Source organism: Manis javanica, chromosome 5, assembly GCF_040802235.1.
Source record: "Manis javanica isolate MJ-LG chromosome 5, MJ_LKY, whole genome shotgun sequence".
In the NCBI taxonomy this organism is placed as follows: Eukaryota; Metazoa; Chordata; class Mammalia; order Pholidota; family Manidae; genus Manis; species Manis javanica.
This window is the reverse complement of record NC_133160.1, coordinates 18,567,888-18,587,377: the sequence shown is the minus strand read 5'-3', so window position 1 is coordinate 18,587,377 and position 19,490 is coordinate 18,567,888. Positions and strand designations below refer to the sequence as shown.

At 50.0% G+C, this 19,490-nt stretch overlaps 1 long non-coding RNA gene across 1 annotated transcript in view; it reads left to right on the top strand.

Moving 5' to 3' along the window:
* LOC140849754 (uncharacterized) overlaps positions 1-8,531 on the top strand; it is a 57,275-nt gene extending 48,744 nt beyond the window's left edge. The window contains exon 4 of the long non-coding RNA XR_012131938.1: positions 8,360-8,531. This is a non-coding gene — a long non-coding RNA (uncharacterized lncRNA). The remainder of the gene's footprint in view (positions 1-8,359) is intronic.
* Positions 8,532-19,490: the final 10,959 nt, after the last annotated feature.

The following is a 19,490-nucleotide window of genomic DNA, read 5'->3' as shown; positions in this document are numbered from 1 at the left end:
GTGACAATGAAACATATTCGGACTTGACACAAGAAGAAGCTGTAAACATGCTTGTATGACCGGGCTTATGCCTGTTGGGTTGCGGGTGATCTGTTGTCGTGAAGAGCGTGTCCACATCAGGCCCAGGGTGCACGTGCCTGAACCCAATCTGCAGACTGAAACCAACAGCAGCCAACTTGGAGCATGAAGCCAGCTGCCCCCTTGCCCGCCTTCATAAGCTGCAGACCCGGGCGCCTGAGAACAAGTGCTTGTTGTTGGACGACTTTGGGCTTTGGGGCACCTGTTATGCAGTGTCAGTGTGGCACTGCCTGACGAATACAGAGCCTCAGGGCAGCGCCATGTAATGACTTTCATATTTTGGACTTTACATAAAATTATGTTTGAAATAAGAGTTCAAATGCTGAGAGTAGATCAAAAACCTCTAGACCAGGGCTTCTCAACCAGAGGCGATTCTGCCTCCGAGGGACATTTGGCAATGTCTAGAGACATTTTTGGCAGTCACAACCCCGGGGGAGAGGTATCTAGTGGGCCGAGACCAGGGAAGCTGTTAAATGTCTTATAATGCATCAGGCAGCCTTCACAAGAACAGATTAATTCGGTTCAAAATGGCAATAGTGCTGGGGTTAAGAAAGCCTGCTTTGGGCTGTGTGACTCTCCAGTACCAAATATCCATCCTCCCTCCCTCTCTTCCCCTTTCCCTTCCTTCTTTCTCTCCTGCATCTTACTTCCCTCTCCCCATCCCCCTTTCTCCCTCCCTTCCTTCTTTCCTACTCTCTCCCTCCTTTCTTCTCTCCTAAAGAGGGCAGATATATGGCCGGCTCTCGGGGAGTTGGTACGGAGTCGGGGAGCGCAGACATACAGGTGTGAACCAGTGAAATCGGTGACGTGCTAGAGCGGCTGCTGTTTCAGATAATAACAGAGGGCCCACCTTTAGAAGTGTGTTCAGGGACAGGCTCTGAGAGGCTGATATTTAAGTGAAGGCCTGAAAGAGGAGGAAGAACCAGCCACGGGAGAGCAAATGGGAGAGAGTTCTCGGCTTTGGGAACAGCAAGTGCCGAGGTGCGGAGGCGGGATAAAGCTTGTGTGTTCTGGAGCCGGGCTGGTCTGATGCAGGAAAGGTGCAAGCCAACCCCACCCTCCCTGGCCTGTGGCTGGTGTTTGCTGACTGATTTGCAAGCTCCACATCTGCCCTGTGCACCCCCACAGAAATTCCTGTGGACCCCAGAGTCTCAGGGGCTTGTAAGGGTCCAAAGTTAAGGCTGGGAAGTTGCCTCAATGCCATGTTCAGTCCATTTTTTAACAGGTGTAGGGCTGAGAGTTGATTGACAATCAGAGTAATGAAGTTGGAATATTTTCATATGAGCACCAAAACCCAGGGCAGATTCTGGGTAAAATGCGCTGGGTGACGTGAGGTGTGGCCTCACGATGACACACGCTCCTGCTCAGGCGGGCTCAGCTGGATGGCGGTGCCTGGCCTGCACACTGACGGCGCTCTCTTTACCTCCACCCTGGCCCTTTCCAGTGAGGCCCCCACGGGAAAGCCAGGACACAGCGGGGTCACCTTACCCCACTCTGCTCGCAGGATAAAATCCAAACTCCTTACTGTGGCCCACACGGTCCCTCGTGATGCTGTCCTCGCTGGGGTGAGGACATCTGAGATGAGTCCCTTCTCATCCCCGCCGCGGGCCCTGGGGACCTCAGGGGGTGCCCACACCTTGCCTGCCTCAGAAGGGGGCTCCTTCTGGTTCTTGGAACTGACCAGCCATGTGGGCTCCTTTCGCTCCCCCGGACATGATGGCCTCTGTTTGGACTCGGCACCTTCGGGTTGCTGTTCCCTCCACCTGGAATGTTTTGCCTTGAGCACCTCTGCGCAGGGAAGCCCCTTCCATCCTCAGGCCCTGCTGAAACGCCTCCTTGGAAAACCTCCTGTGACTGCCCTGTCCTAAGTTGTCCTCCCCGCCCCAGTGTTCTCCATTCTCCATCCTTTTCGTGTCCTCCACAGCATCTGAGCCACACCGGGGTCATCCTCGCTGCTTATTTATTGCCCTTGCTTCTTGGTCACCTGGGATGGTGCCCAGCACATGAAAGGTGCTCATTAAATATAAATACTCACTGACTAAGTGAATGGTTGAGAATTGATGACTACCATGTTAACCCACTGTTGGCCAGAACCCCTCCTACCTGAATTGGAGCAATAGTGTGAGGCAAGAAGTGTGACCCTCAGATGGGTGGGTCACAAGGTGTGAGCAAGTGTGACTAATGACAGGGCAGCATTATGGGATGAATTGTGTCCCCTCCTCCCCCATCTCTCTGTTAAAGCCCCAGCCGCCGGTACTTTAGAGGGTGACCTTATTTGGAGACAGGGTCTTTGCAGAGGCCGTGGAGTGAAACCAAGGTCACTAGGGTGGGCCCTAATGCAGTGTCACTGATGTCCTTATTAAAAGGGGAAATTTGGAGACAGGTATCCACACAGGGAGAACGCCATGAGATCAAGGCAGAGACTAGGGTGATTCAGCTGCAAGGAATGCCAAGTGTTGCCTGCACAGTGCCGGAAGCCAGGGGCGAGGTGTGGAGCAGGTCCACCCTTGCCTGATCTTGGACTTCTGGCCTCCAGGCCCTAAGGCACTGAGTTCCTGGTGCTTAAGGCAGCCAGTGTTCAGTGCTTCGCTGTGGCAGCCCTCGCAGACCAACACAGGAGAGGCAGAGGGCTGCTGGAGGTGTTAGGGAGGAAGAGGGGAGGAGGCCGGGACCGGAGGTGCTGCAGGTGGGGCTGAGGGCCTTCTGCTAGTCCGTGTTTTGGCTCTGAGCCAGGCAGTGATGGAAGCTGCAGGCCTGTGCTGGCCTGGGGCCTTGAATGCCAGCCCTCCATGGTGTGTGTGTGCGTGTGTGTGCTCGGGATGTGGGGTGTGGCAGGGCGTGGAGGGGAGCCAGAGCCAGAGGCATAATTAGGACATGGAGAGGAACAGCCACGGAGCTGGCAGGACCTTCCTCTCCTGGAAGAGAAAAATGCAACGGCTGGTTGGCTCCGAGCTCTTCAGCTGAGTCCCCATCCCTAATTACCACCTAGACCAAGCCTCCGGTGGTGTAGGCCGGGCCCATCTGCAGCCTCTGAGATGCTGACGATCCAAGCTGGGTGCTGGTGTGCAGGTCCACGTGGTCAGTGAGTGTGGCGAGAGGACTTCAATTAAAGAGCTAATTACTGTGACTCTCGTCTGGAATACCCGCAGCCTCCCAGACAGTCTGGAGCAAGCCTCCCTCTTAATCTGGGCTTTCAGAGCCGCTCATGAGTGTGGGTGGGTATGTGCACACGCAGGATGTGTCATGTGAGTGCACTTGGGTGTGTGTTCAGCGCTTGCATGTGTCTATGATGTGTGTGTGGGCAGCCCTGTGCGCATACACCTGTACAGGTGAGTCAGCATGTATGTCTTGTGTTTCTATTTGTTCATCTCTGTGTGTAGGTGGGTATCTGGGAACACACACGTGTGTAGTCATGGTCATGTGTATGTATGTAAGTGAGGTGGTAAATACATGTGTGTGCAAGTGGTGTGGGTGTGTGCAAGCTATATAATCCTTTTCCTTTACCTATTGTTAGAGCTTTGGTGATTGTGCAGGTGTGTGTGAGCATGTGTATATGAACAAAGCTCTAGCCAGGAGCATCTGCATTTGAGCCGGGCTTTCAGAGGCTCTGCCCCAGGGAGGGAAGAAGGTGGAGACCTCTGCCTGGGTGGGTGGTTTGCAGTGAGGGGCTCAGCCTTGCCCCATGCCCTGTGGGTTGTGCTGGCCCGAGGCGGGAAGCTCTTTAAGCTAGCCTGCCAGGAACAGAGCCTGACGCTTGGCTCAGGCCGGGGGGTTGGGGGTGTGGTTGCATGGGGACCACATGAATCCCTCAGGGTGCATGCTCTGGTCTCCTAGGCGGTGTGGAGCTGTGGCTGGGTGCTGGAGGGGAGGGGTGCGTATCTCCATGTGCATACACCAGGGTGGGGTAGGGGGAAGCTCCAGGAGGCTCTATGATGAGATTTTAGGGAGGTGGTTTTATGAAAACTTTTGGGGGTTGGGGAAAGGAAATTGAAAATGTCTCTTTTAACTGCAAAACAGCATTTATAAGTTTTAAACTCCAGATGAACATGGGGCCTCAGGCTGGCAAGGAGGAAATTTGCGATGTTTGCAGAGGTAGTGTGGTGTTTGAACCAATGAGTACATGGGGTTTTGATGAGTTTCAGGGGGACATAAAGAGATTGGAGGGGTGGAGTGGGGACCCACTGGCCATGAGAAAGGTCTCATGAGCCTTTAATGATCAAATAGAGGAGACAGATTGTATGTCTGGGTCTGGGCTGGGTTCTTCAGAGTGTGAATATGTATCAGCTCTGGCTGGTGAGCTGGACTCGGGAAGAAGTTGGCACAGTGAAAATGCTGGTCAGCTCAATCTTGTGCCCTCCTTTCTCTCTTCCATTGCATAGATCACTTCCTAAGGAGTCTTCAGGACCCCCTGTAGCCTCCACTGGGGACCGAGGGTGTAGGGCCAGAGAGAACAGGTATTTCCCTGGAAGTCCAAGGCATGGTATTTCTGTGACAGCTCATTCAGCAACTTTGTTCTTTGTTCAACAGGTGTGTTGGGAGTTGTGGGTGTCATGCATGCCCCCCAGAGACCTGTCCCTTGAGCTCCTTTAGGGCCCTCAAGTAGGTGGATCTGCCCTGGTTCCTACCATGTAAAGGGCTGGAGCGTCCTTGACCAAAATAATTTAAACTTGCTAACCCATTAGAGAAATGTATCTGGTCAAGCAAAGCAGTTATTAAAATGCTGCACTTTAAGGGTGCAATTAATTAGCTTACCTATGAATTAATGAATTCCTATAATTTATTGGCTTACCATACAAGCAGTAATAACAATCATAACTATCAGAGCCACTGGTAGCCATGTAGCACCTTCATGAGAATTAGAAAAAGGCACCCTCTCAAGGTAAATAGTTGATTAAAAGGTGTCCCCTATGGGTGGCCAGTAAGAAAGAGGACTTGTCCCTCTGAGCCAAGGGACATGGTTGACAGGGAGCCCAGGCTGGCCTCCGCTGCACGTGGCACTCTCTTGGCTAGGTGCCCAGTGTGGGTGTCAACTACACAGCTGTGCATGACAGCCCTGGGTGATAGAAACATTTTTTGGGTGCTCACTGTGTGCCTGGCACTTTGCTAAAAGCTACACACACGTTATCTTATCTGACCTTCACAGCAATTGTGTGACCCAGTGTCTTGCCAATGGGTTTCAGCCCCGGGCAAGTTTGCTGTGGATTCAATGTGACCAAAGAAATTGACAGCAAAACGTTCTTGAGGTGAAAGTGTTATACCCAACTTTATTTCCAGGTGGCAGGTCAGTCACTAGAATCCCGTTCACTCAGAGCGAGTCTGCATGCAGCAAGCAGGTCTCTGCCTCTGGGCCTGTCTGCACAGTTGTTCCACATAGCCATCCTCTGGGCCTCTGTCCTCTGCTCTGCTCTCCTGCAGCCTTGCAGCCCTGCCACCGTGTCACGCCCAGAGCACTGGGCGGAGCTTTTTACCTAGACTCAACAGCCATGTATTGCCCACAGGTGTGCAGTGAGCTAGTCAACCAGGCCAGGTGAGAATCTTGGCCACAGGAACTCTCATTTTATCCACACCCAGAATCACTAACCCATGTTACAGAGAAGGTTCCACATGTTGTCAGAGGCCAGAGGGCCTTTAAGTGCTGTATCCAGGTGGTGTGACACCCAGTCCAGGTCCTTAGATGTGGTATTAAAGGTGGGGCCTGGGGCTGGGGGTAAGATGATGGGGCCTACGATCTCTTGGGGAGGCCTGGGATGGCTGGTGTGGGAGGACGGGAGCTCAGCAGAGGCCTGCCCTGCCAGTGTGTTCTCCCCGATCGTGGTTCTGCGCATGGAATCTCCACCCAGCTGAGGCTTTCCATCTGGCTGTGGGCAGGGTGGGCCGCAAGTGCTGATGGTTAATGTCTTGGGGGCAGCTCCAGCCAATGAAGATGGGAGTTCGTAGATGAATACCCCAGCTCCCTTGATGCTCCACCAGGACAACTCAGGCTTGAGGTTCCCAGTGGACCGAACCCCAGGTACCCCAGGGTCACTGGCTCATGCAGGGACACGGTATTGGTCGTCTTCCCTTCCCTACTCACCCTGCCACACCTGGCACCTTACCTCCCAGATAAACCACTTGTTCTCAGATCCTGGCCTCAGGATCCTGTTTCTGGGGGATCCTGGCCTAAGACAGGGGTCCTGTGACTTTCTTTCTCAAGCCACGGCCAGCCTTACCTGCCCAGAAAATGAGCTGGAACTTCTTTAGGAGGAAAGAGAATGATTACAGAAACTCTGCACCTGGGGCGGCACATGAAGCTCCGCGGGGGCGGTTCATTTCAGCAGAGGCTCTCAGAGCATGGCCAGCACCCGGGCAGCTTCCAGGGGCTCAGAGAAGAGAGTGTGTGTATGTGTATGTGCATGTGTGTGTGTGTGTTTGTATGTGTGTGCATGAGTGCTTGTGCACGGGCACATACCACACCCAGCTTCTGATCACCAAGCAGGGCTCAACCTCACCTAGGCCCGTGGTCCTCTGGATTCTCATGCCCCTCCCTGGGGACAAGGCTGGGACACAGGGGAGGGAGCTGTGTGGCAGGAGTGTCAGGTGACTGAAGATTTAGCAGGCGCACAGAAGGCATTGCACTGGGGGTAAGCACACCAACGTTTGAAGCCCAGTTCTGCCTCTAAGTGCCTCGTGACCTTGGGAAAGCTACTGCTCCCCTCTGGGCCTCCCCTGCCTCTGAGACCCTGGCTTCTTTGAGTTCTGCATCTGCCGTCACCCAAGGCCTCCTTGTTGTGAGTGGGGACAATGGAAGTTACCATGGTCAGGATCCTCACCTGGCCCTAAGATACTTGTGCATTGTGCACGTGCAGTGCTCGCAGGCACATGCTTGTGCACATGCTGGTAATAAGCATTAGTGACTGTGTTGCTATAAAGAGCTCCGCCCAGCGTTCTGTGTGCTGCAGGAGAGCAGGGGGTGCCAGGCAGGCGGCGGAGGGGCCCAGAGGCAGAGAGCAGCTCACTGCATGCAGACTGCCCCGGAGGCAGACGGGATTCTAGCACTTGACCTGCCACCACGAGAATGAGGCTGGTATAAACTCTTTCAATTGCAATGCTTTGTTGTTGTGATGAGGTCTCTTCGAACCCAGAGTGAACTTGCCTGGGACTGACACCTCCCGCAAGACATCATGAAAGTCAGAAAGTGGGCCCCTTCCTTGGCACTCATTCTAAGAATGAGGGAGATTGGCTCATGTTGCTTAAGTTTTGGGGGGCTAATGTATTAGGCTTCCCCAGAGAAATAGAACCAATAGGATATATATGTAGATATATCGAGGTGTATTCTGAGGGATTGACTCACAAGGTTGTGGCTGCCGGTATGTCCTTCCGTCTGCTGTCTGCAAGCTGGAGGCCCAGGAAAGCCAGTGGTGTAGTTCCAGCCAAACCCAGAGGTCTGAGAACCGGGCCAGCCAATGGTGTAAGTTCCTGTTTGAGTCTGAAGGCCCGAGAACCAGAGTGTGAAGTCTGAGGGGAGAAGATGGAGGGCCCAGCTGAAGCAGAAAGCAAGTTCACCCTTCCTCGCCTTTGTTCTATTTGGCCCTCAGCAAACCGGGTGATGCCCACTTTGTGGGTGAGGGTGGTCTTACCTCAGTCTACCAATTCAGATGCTCATCTCTTCCAGACACACCCTCACAGACACACCCCGGAATCATGCTTTCCTCTCTGTCTCAGCATCCCTTAGCCCAGGCACGCTGACACATAACATTCACCATCACAGCTGGAGGCAGGGTCACCCCACAGTGCGCAGCCTTGGACCAAGCTCAGGCCTCCCTCTTTCTCCTTCTCTGGTCTCAATTCCTGTAAATTCCTCTCCTTGAATAGGACGAGAAGTTGAGCGCTCGCAGACTCACGTGGCCCACGCTGTCACGGAGCTTGGCTGGACAACGCTGGGCAAGGCTGCCTCTTGAGCCAGCCTCCTTAAGAACCTGCCGGGCTTAGAAATAGCAAAGCTGTCATCCTGTTCCATCCGCATGGGATACTGGGCTTTGGGTATCATTTCACATCATCAGAGAGTTTGGGATCTACTAAAGATGAGTAGAGAAAACGTGAAATAAGCTCTGCTGGGAGAGAAGTCGCTTTGCAAACTGCTCTTGTATGTGCAGGCATGTCGTCCCCACAGAAATCCGTCAAGGTGGTGTGATGATTATGACTGTCCCGTTAGCAGACATCTTCCCTGAAAAAAATGAATGATGTTTCCATCTTACAGCTGAAGAAATAGATTCACAGGGATGTTATGCATTTTGTTTTATAGATGAGTCAGAATGCCTTTTGCCGCAAGTAACAAAAAGCTCCGCTAGGATTGTCTTGAACGCAAGCATAGTTTATTAGCGTGGATACTGAGAAGTCTGGATGTAAACTGAGGTTGGCAGATTCAGCAGCCTAACAGCAACTCAGGGGCTCCACACCTTCTCCTGAATGCCCTTCCCACTCTGAGCTGCTTGCCCACTTGCAGGTAAGTTTGAAGCTTTTTGTCATTCATGGGCCAGACATTGTGACACATCTTTCATGTGCCTACTTTATGGAGGGGAGAACTGAGGCCCACAGTCTCCCCAGGATGTGTGCCCGCCTTCTTTTCCTGATTCCAGGGCTCCTTCCCCTCCATGCTGCCTAACCACAGTGGGGGTATGGCCACGGTGGGATCATTCCTGCCACGGTTCTGATCCATTTCCAGGAAAACACTTCTTCCTCCTTGGACTGGGCCAAGTCACCTTGGCTCCAGCCACAGAGGGGGAGAAGGAGTCAGACTAGGGCTGGGAGCATTTGGGGCTGATTCCCAGGGACCCCATGGACAGGGCGTGACTGCGAAGGGGTCTGTGAGGGTGCTAAGGAAGCATCCCTTCCCCTCACCCCAGTGGTGTCTGTACAGAAATGTCTTAGGGAATCACTGACTCTCTGAGGGGCCGTAGACATAGTGTTGAGAGCAGTCAGGTCTGCTGTGTTAGTTTAGGTGCTAGCTGCTGTAACAAGTAAGCCCTACCATGTCAGGGCTCAGAACAATGAAGTTTACTTCTCACGTAAAGTCTACTTGGTGGGAGGGGTGGGAGAGGGTCCGCTCTGCAGAGCCATCTGGGAATCTAGGTTGATGAAGACCCTGTTCCTCAGCACATGGCTTCAAGGTCACCCTGGATTACATTAGCCACAGCCTGGAGGACAGCACAGGGGAGGTTTGGTGTGGGCCACTTGTGGGAGTGGCACATATCACACTTCATACCGTGGGCTGGAACTCGGTCATGTGACTGGGTGTGACCCCCCAGGGACTGGGAAATCATCAAATATCATCCAGCTGTGTGCCCGGGAAGATAAGGAAATGGGTTTGGGAAACCACACTTGTCATTTATTATGTTATTGACATATAGTTGATATATAATATTACATTGGTTTCAGGTGTATAATAGAGTGATTGGACAATTATCTGCATTATTAAATGCTCACCCCAATAAATGTAGTTATTACCTGTCCACCTACAATGATATTGCAATATTATTGACTATATTCCCTACACGTTGTACATTTTGTCAATAATGGCTAATTTATACCGTAATTGGGGTTTCATGCCTCTTTATCCCCTTTACCTATTTCACCCCCGTTTGTGGCCACCTGCCCCCATAAGCCACACTTGGTTTTGAATCTAGACCCTGACACACACTATCTGTGGGACCCTGACCCTTGGAACATGTTTGAGCCTGTTTCCTCATTAGAGGTGAGGATGGTGGTGATCCAGTGGTCAGCGCTGTGGTGAGGGTCTTGAGTTCTTTGAACCCTTGCTCAGAGCCATGGTCCACTCCTGGGAGCACCTGCTTCTGTTTGTAATGCCCTGTCCCTGTGGGCTTCCCTGGTGATGACTGCTCTCCTGGAGAGAGAACACCCCCGGAACAGGGGCCCCCCTGCTCTCAGTCAGCCTTGCACCATGTCAGCTGGCCTGGAGCTTGGTGCTTAGTAGGCATTCAATAAATATATGTCGAGGGAATGAATGTTTGGATGAATTAATGCAAATACTGACCGGCTAGGATTTACTCCTTTAAAGATTCTTCCTCCATAAATATTTCCACTGCTATGTTCCATCATGGTGCCCTGGGGGCCGGTGGGGAGGAAAGAGAGAAGGTGAGGAGGAGCAGGGCCATCTTTCTCCCAACCCTACCAGAGCCCAAACTATAAATAGCTCCAGTTGGAATCTGACTGCAGATTCCTGCAGCAAAGTCAGCATCCCCAGGACCTCTCATCCTAGATGGGGACCAGGAGCCCTTCCTCATTAATCACAGCTCTTTAATTAACAGCTCTGAGCCTGGAACAAAAGGTGCTTACTGGGAGAATGTCAGCGGGCCTGAACTCTGGCCGCCTGTTTTCATTTGGAGGACCTGGCGCCTTGGAGAGCAGGCCTGGCATGGTTTGACTCTGAGCCTGGCAGGGGTTGGGTTTGGAGGGCGAGCAGCTGGCAGGCCGGCCGCCTGTCCCCACCTCAGACATCACCTTGCAGAGCTGACTGGACTCCAAGCAAGTTCTTGGCAACTCCGTCCTCCCATGGAGGGGAGGTGGCTGGAGCAGGACAGTCTAGGACAGCTGTCTCAAAACTGGGTGCACACTAAAGTCACCTGAGGAGCTTTAAAATCCTCCATGCAGGGTCCCATGAGGTTCTGATGCAATTGGTCTGGGATGGGGCCAGGCAGTGGGATTTTTCAAAGCTTCGCACGAGATCCTAATGTGCCACATAGTTTGAGGGCCACTGCTCAGGGATGGGAGGCTTGGTGGTGGGTGGGGAGGCTTGACCAAGAGGCTGGTTTTGTGGTTGGGAATGCCGGAGGCCCAGGGAGACTCCCCTCAACCCCTTCTCCATGCTGGGTGGACACAGCAGGAATGGGCCTTGCGATTTCCTTTGTCCTCCATGCCTCCAAGATGCTCAGAGGGCTGTCTGGCTGGAGAAGCAGGACCTCAGGCTGGAGGGTGGGAGGAAGCACAGCCTGGCACGGGAGGCCATGGCCCTGGGGCTCCCCCTGAGCCTGCAGTGTAGTGATTCTCCCCAGTGTATTCTGACACACTTTAAAAATTGTTCCTCTGTAGAGCAGGGGCAATAGGGGAAGGGGCGGAAAAATGGTACAAATTTTCAGCTGTCAAGTGAATACAGTTTGAGGATATAATGTAAAACATGGAGACTAGAGTTGATAATACTGTATTGAGTCACTGAAATTTGCTAAGAAAGTTCTTACCAAAAAAAAGATAAATAGGTGAGGTGATGGTATGTTAATTGACGGCGGGACCCTTTCATAATGAATACGTGTATCAAATCACCACGATGTAGATGTGCACTTTAAATATCTTACAATTTTATTTGACAGTAATACCTCAATAAAGTGGAATCCCTGAGCCCCCAACCAAAACCCTTTCTTCTGTACTCTGAGCCCCAGTGAATGGGCTCTGTACTCAACAGACCTGGTGCCCCGAGCTGGCTCCCTTCTGAATTCCGAGGACCAAAGTCCAGCCTTTCCCCCTCCCCTTCCACGCCCCACTGTGATGGGGCGAAAGCATTAGGGTTCACATCCTCCTCTCCACCTTGCTCCTTCCCTCCTGGTGCTCATGCCACACCTCCAGTGCCCCCACCCATTTCCCCCCGTCTGGAATCAGTTGTTCCAGTTTTCAATGTTCTCTTTCAATCCATTGCACTCTATCCATACAGTGTTACTTTCCAAGACCCAAGACTGCAGGATGACCCCTGCCCAGCTGTTCCCTCTGTCCAGGTCCTGGCTTCCCCAAAACTCTCAAGTGGGGGCTTAAGTTGTAGAAGGGATCCTACATGGTAATTTAGCACATTTTCATCAGTGTTTCCCCCATTCCATTTATTTTCCCCAATCCATTTAAAAGCTTAAGTGTGCAGATTTCTAGACCCCATCTAAGATGTATGGAGTCAGACCCTTTAGGAGCAGAGACTGGGGTTCTGTGAATTTCAGGCACCCAAGTGACCCTGAGTCACTCTCAAGTTTGCCAATAACGTAGAGAATGTTCCTTACGCTAGATCCCACTCCAGAGGTCTTTCTCTTTGCTGGCTTCAGCCTTTTCAATTCCTTGGGGCTGTGGCTTTCCTTCTGGACTGCACATGAGATCCCAGGTGGATTATACCAGGAGTTCTGGGGGTGGGGTCCTGGACTGGTACTTCTACAAAGTCTTCTAGGTGATTTCAGTGGGTATTTAGGGCTGAGAACCATTGAATCCCTGAGCTTCTTGCTTTGGAGGAAGAAGGGAATCTTGGGTTCTCTCCTCATTTCAAGAGAAGCAGAATTCTCCTTTTCTTCGCTCTTGTGTCTTAGAGATTGGGGCAGATATCTGACTGCCCCTTTAAGCAGTGCACAGAGTTACTGTGTGTGAAAATCCCTTTTTACTCATAGACTTGGCATTCATTTCTTCTCTTGCCTCCATGAAACTAGTGGAGAATGGTGGTAATTTTGCCTATCTTCTGTCACACATAATTTAGTGCTCTTATATCTCTGTTCTCCCTACCCAGGCGGCGGGCAGGAGTGTGGTGATGTACCAAGATTTGGTTTGGGCATAAGCAGGATGGGGAGCCCCTCCCAGGCCAAGCCAGGCTCTAGGAGACGAATGTCTGTTCTGGTGGCACTCCTGCCAAGGAGTCCTCTGGCCTCTTCCGGAGTGTCTCCAAGGGGGAGCTTGCCGTCTTCTTGGGCTACTTACTCCAGATTAGAGAGGTTCTAGGGACCCAATTCACCCTTACGCCCTTGGTCCTAGATTATGGCAGAACAGCCTTTCATTCAGCCACCTGGCATCCTTCAGAGCTCAGTGTAAATGCCACACCCTCAGCAGCCTCCGTGACCACCCGGCTTCATTTGATCCCCCACTGCCCTGCTCCTCATTGTGCCGAGTTGTTTTCTTTATGACTCTTACAGCAATTAGTTTATCTGCTTGTTTCCTGTTTACCTCCTGTCTTTCCTACCCAAGGGGAAGCTCCACTAGGGCAGGGGCCAAGCCTGTTTATTCTTGGCAAGAAATAAATGTCACACTTGCATCCTGTATTTTGAGTTTAATGAAGGGCCCAGACAGGTTTAAGGGAATTGGAAAGGGAGGGTGCAGCACCCCAGGGCTAGCCACATTAAGAAGCTGTGCCTAACCCAGTGGCTGAAAGGCAGAGGAAGGGGTGGTACTGAAACTTGGAGGGGCTGCAAAGTGAGCCCTTTGGTGGAGCCAGTGTGCAACAACGTGGCAAATAGCATGACCGCCTCTCTTCCTGCTTCTCATCTCCTATTGACTGAGCCCCCCTGGAAGCCAGAGGGGAAGGGATCATTAAAGTCATCTGCTTGGGGTACGTAGCAGGGCGGGGAAGGGAGCAAGTGGATCTGGGCTGATGGAAGATACCTTACATTCACTGATGTGTACCCAGAGCCTGGCACGGTGCCTGGCACAAGTAGGTGCTTGCTAAATGTTGGACTAGTCAAGTCTGATTCTGTGTTGAAGAGAACGGCCTGGGATTCAGGTTCAGCTCCCAGTTCCTTCTATTGACCTTCACATAATGCAGTCTGTGACCCCCTCTCCACGCTGGTTGTGTTTTTCTGAGTTGTAATCACAATACTTATGTCCCTTTGAAGTATGTAGTCTAGGTGTGGTCTGATTGGCATGGAGCAATAGGACTCTCCCACTGTAACCTCTCTTAGTACAGCTTGAGGTCCCAGTATATTTTCTGGGAACATGCCGTGATGTCTCCTTGCTATTAAGTGAAATCTGTATGTACTCCCATGAGCTGCTGAATATGTAAATTCAATGCCAGGATATAGATATGCTTAGATAGTATTTTACCAGTGTTTATGGGATTTGTTCTGGACCTGGGTCGAGAGTGGCAAATACTAAGCCAAGCATACCTCCATGGCAGAGATTATTACTCACTCATGGCCATTTTTTTCTGTTGCACCTCTGAATCCTTCTCAACACAGCGCTGTAGGCGTCACTACCGTCTACTAGAGGTGGCATATGGAATAAAGCCTATTTGATAGTTTTGTTCTAGGTGTACTTTGTATTTGGGAAATGAAGCATGGAAGTAGAAACCCAAATACCTTAATGGGGAAAGGGAGTGTTTCTGCTGTGTGCTTGACCACTGACCACCTATGTAATAGGGTCTTTGTGAGGCTAAACAAGGATTCCAGTGAAGTACAGAGCACAGCACCAGGCTCCTGGTAAGTCCTTAAATTACCTTGACTTGCAAAGGTAACTGTGCATCTAACAAGTAGAACTGCAGGCACATAGTAGGTGCTCATGGAATTGAAGGAATTCCAAATGAGAGGGCATCTGTTGCTCATAGGGCAGATGGAAGGTCAGAACTGGGGAGCCAGGAGGTAGGAGGAAATGGAGGCAGAACTCTTTGGTGGGGCCCAGGGTAAACTGTGCAGAGATCTGCCATCTCTGTGTGGCCTGCAGGCACCAGCTTACCCGTTGAGTATACAGCCTGTTCCAGACATGCCATCTGCTTGCACAGGCTGGCAGAGGGCCTCTGCCTCAGTTTCTCTGCCTGGAGTCCAGCTCATTTGTCAGATCCAGATCTTTGACTGTCTGTTAGTAGAGTGGATTTTATTACCAAACCCTCAGTGGCTCAGTTGCAATCCCCCTCGCCTGGCTGATCCCTATTCATCATTTAGATCATGCTGTCCAATAGAAATGTGTCAGCTATGCACTTTTAAATGCTCTAGTAGTCATGTTAAAAGGAGTAAAAAGAAACTGGTGGAATTAATTCTGATAATACCCTCAACCCACTATATTTCAAATCTTATCGTTTCAATCAATAAAAAATTACTAATGAGACTTTTCAACATTCTTTCATTTGTACTTTGAAGTCTCAAAACTTGGTGCACCTTTTACACTAGGAGCTCATTTCAATTTGCACAGGCCACACTTCAGGCACTCAACAGCCACTTGTGGCTAGTGGCCCGCATATTGGGTAGCACAGGTTTATGTCTTTGGAAAATTCCATGACCATAGAGTTGGCCTCAATCCTTGACTTATTTGCTCCCACCTTAGGCTCTCTTTATCAAAATAGAAATTGCCATATTTCATCATTCTTGATAGTTTAATCTGTTCCTCTTTAGATATTACATTTCATAATATCCCAGGCCAGGGAGCAAACAAGCTTGTTCTGTGCACCTCTCTGTCCATCTTGCCTGGCGTTCAATAGGGGCTCAGCAAATACATGGTGAATGAACAAAGTAACAGGGCCTTCTATTCTCCAGGGACACCCCTGCCCACTACCTCTGACTTCTATGCTTGCACTTTGTCCCAGTTTCTCAGATCCCAGCACATCTCCCAGCCTCTCGGCCCCTCTGTCAGGAAGAGCTTGCAGCTGGCCTTGTCCTGAGGCCGCTGACAGCTGGGATTATTAGTGGGCAGCCCAGGCAGGGGCCTAATGGACTTGGGCAGGGCCTGTGGGGGCCGGTACTGTGCAGGGGGCAAGCAGAGCTGCCGGGAATGAAGAATAGCCCTGCCTGCTGTCCGGGAGGCACCATGCTCATGCTTCCCACCGATCGGTGCCAGCAGACATTCCAGGGACACTGCTAAATGCCTGCTGTAAATCTCGCTTAAAGGGCCATCAAGAGCAGCTTTTGGCTGCGAGCATCTATGCCATTATTCTTTACTAGGCCCTTTTAACGTAACTGGGAACAGGGCAATATTTTGTTCATCTGTAGCTATTGGAAAGAAGCTCAGTAGAGTTTAATGCCTGAAATTTGGGTAGCAGGCTTATCCTGGGAGGCATCTGGGGCCAGCTGTGGCTGGCTCTGGGGCATTTAGGGGTGGGGTGAGTCCTGGGGTGGTTCCTGTGCTGGCTTTGAGGGGCGGGGCTCTGTTGTCTATGAGGATGCAGGTAGATCCCACCTTCTCCCCAGGGACATTCCATTCTCCTTAGGTGGGGTGAGAGGCTGGATGCTTCTAGAGGCCCCTGATGACCCCTGGGTCTCTAGACAGCCAGAGACAGAGAGCAGGAGGCTCATAAGAGAGATATATTAGGGCTAGGTAGCCCTCTGTCCCCAAGTCACATGCCTTATTCCCACAGCCCCCAGTAGTCCCTGATTCACTCCTTCCAGGGACCTACCAGCCCTGGACTTCTCATCCTCAAATTATTTATGTGATGTGAAAGCTCCTATCAAGCTGTTCCCAAAGAAGCAGTAGCTCACAACCTCTGTCTTGGGGGTATACTTGTCCTTCAAGTATTTGAACTAGTGAAATAGCAGCCAAGAGTCCATCCCCACCAGCCACTGAATTTTCCTTACAAATATCAGGCTCCTTGGTGACCTTTAGGCAGGGTTGATACATTGTCCAATTCAAGGAGGGCACCATTCATATCATAGTTCAATGTGAATGGCACCTCTGCATTTGTACAGTACACAACCTGGGCAATCATACACAACAGCCCAGTCTTCAGCCTCCAGCAGGTCTCCACTTTGGCATGATATTGGATGTTGGGGTAGTGACTGACTGTGGTTCTCAGGTGTGCTGATGAGTTAGACCCTCCTGATAAACAGAGGCCACTGCAGTCACTGGTGGAATGGAGCCTCTTTTCCTTCCACTTCATAATGCTAGAACAGAGTTGGCTGACTGTGGATGCTTACTGGACTGCAGCCATGCCTGTCTGTTCATGTATTGTCTATGCTTTCAAATGGCAGAGCTGAGTAGAAGCCACGGAGATCACATAGTCCTCAAAGCCAAAATAATTTACTATCTGGTCTTTTATGAAACAGTTTGCCACTCCCATTCTAGATTGTGGTGAAAGGAGAGATGGCTTCTAAATGCTTACCTACTTGATGTCTCTGTAGGCTCCAGAGGGATTTTATTGACTACTTTGATCAAGCAAGCCCAGATATATCTACCTCTTTTCTTGCTGTCACCAACTTAGTGGGATTAGGAGCATCCAGATGTCTTTGTTTTGTATTGTAGCTGGCATCTGATTAAAAGCCATGTGACCCCAGTGCCTAATCCTGGGCATGAGAGCCAGAATTCAAGAGCTCATTCTGCAAATGTTTATTCTATCTGCTGAGTGTCAGACACCAGATGCTGTAGTACAGAGAGAAGCAGGACACAAGCCTACAGGCCCTGACTGGAGGATGTCATGGACTGGTAAGGGGGAAATACATGCATACAGATAACTGGAATATGTTGTGAAAAGCATTCTAGAACAGAAGTCCTGTGACAGACTATTCCATGGATGCTGGTTAGGGAAGAGGGGACAAATAAGTAGGGCATTGAAGTAAGAATAGAGGTTTTCTAGGCATATGAAGGAGGATTCTAAGCACATTGTCTCAGTCCTGATAATTGTTTTAGTCCCTCTGAGACTGAATGTGGGAATCTGGAAGACATTCATAAAAGTTTTACCCTGGGACTAATGTCTGATAATACCACCCTGCACATGTACACAAAGCCATCCGTCTCTATTCTCTGCTCAGGCACCCTTGTCTTTATGTAGGTAGACAGTTATGTGGGCATGCTTGGACAGAGGTGTTCTGGGACACGCTCATCCCCACATATGCCTGGCACACAGCTTTGAGCACACATCTGTGCACACTCTGAGGCTGGAGTATGCACATACACAGACACCCCCACACAGGTGCACGTGCTCCTTGGCCTTCTGCCTCCAGTGTAAGGGACCGCCTATACCCTCTGCCGTCAGTGATAACCTAGCTGTGGAGCCCAGGATTGAAGGACTGTTGACTTACTCAGCAGTTGTGTCTCTCCCATTTCTTCCTCCTGCATGCTCTATTCCCCATTCCTAGCCAAACTTCCCTTTTGGATGAGGATTCATGTCTGTACTATAATCTAGGAACAAAGAATTGGGGGCTTTATCCAGGCTAGCGCCAGACATGAACTGTCAGAGAGCTCACTTTTATCAAGGTGAGGACCCAGAAAGCTGGGTTATTCACTATCCCATGGCCTTGCATCTGAGCACCATTTCTGCCATTGGCTCTAGCAGCTGCCTCTTGGAAATCAGGTCACCAGGAAACCTGTAGTCCACTTATGGAAGGATCAGATGAACATGAGACCAGAGACAGGAAGATGATAGCCTTTAGGACTGTCTCACCTAGGGGTCTTCTGAGGGTGGCTTCTTGCTTCCTCTTAGTATGTGTGAGCCTTGGGCAGTCGACTGGTGTTCCTCACTGGACCGAATGAAAATGTCTACAGACTTCATTGGTCCCACATATTTCCATATTGCAGATTTCATTATGGGCAAATGTTCTTGATATTTTCTACTATTATGTAATAAATACTACAGGAAAAGTTGAAATGATAAACTGGGCATGGTAGGGAAAACAGGAAATATTTGTACATGGCAAAGGAACAGTATCTGTAATATATAAAAGGCACCTATAAGTTAATAAGAGAAAGACAAATACTTTAATAGAAAAACTAGCAAAGGCCAATAACAGGTAATTCACAAAATAAAGCTGAATATCCTCCAAACCTAAAAACATTCCAGCCTTCACAAATAATTCAAGAAATGCAAATGGAAACAGACCACTTGTTCCTGGAAGATGAACAATGATTAAAAAATAAAAATAACTGATTTCTTCAAGGTTGTAGGGAAGTGAAATGCTCATGCACTGTGTGTGGGGGGTCAATGTAAATTCATTCACCTTTTCTGGAGACACGATGTGAGAAAGTTTATCTAAATTTTAAATGTTTGTGCCATTTAAGCTGTTGCTTCTACCTTTAATCATTTATCTTAAGGTAATACCTGGACAAATTCACAAAGATGTAAGTTTGAGGCTATTTATCACAGCATTGTGGATAGGGAAAGAAAAAGAAAATAACTTAAAATCTCTCTATATGGGAATATCCAAATAAATTCCTAAAATGGCTATGAAGGATGGAGATGTTTTCAGTAGCACAGAAAGCACTCCTTGAGATGTGAGTTAAAAAACAAGACAGGTGGTGTAATAGCATGATCTATAATACACAACCCTATGAGTAAATATATATACATAAATAACAAATGAGCTGAATGTTGATGGGTGGTTGTCTCTGAGTATTGGGACACCAAGGGATTTTTGATTTCTTATTTGGACGTTTCTGAAGGCGTATAGTTTTCTATAATAACACAAGGTGCATTATCTTTGTGACTTAAAAATAAAAACTTGCCGTGCCAGACCACTGGATGTTTGCTATTGTTGGTTTGGCTATAATGAAATCTATAATAAGGAAGTGCCCGAGATAGACAGAAGCTGTGGACATTTTCACTCTGTCCCATGTGGGACACCAGCTGACTGCCCAGGGCTCACACACGCAAGATGGAGGAGGTCATTTTCAGACCCCTGGGTGAGATCACCCTCTTTTTTAGATGGGAAAGTTTTTTCATCTCAGAGAAGAGAGTGTGTCTTTCATTTTTGCTCTTGGCTGGAGTCCTTGCCACT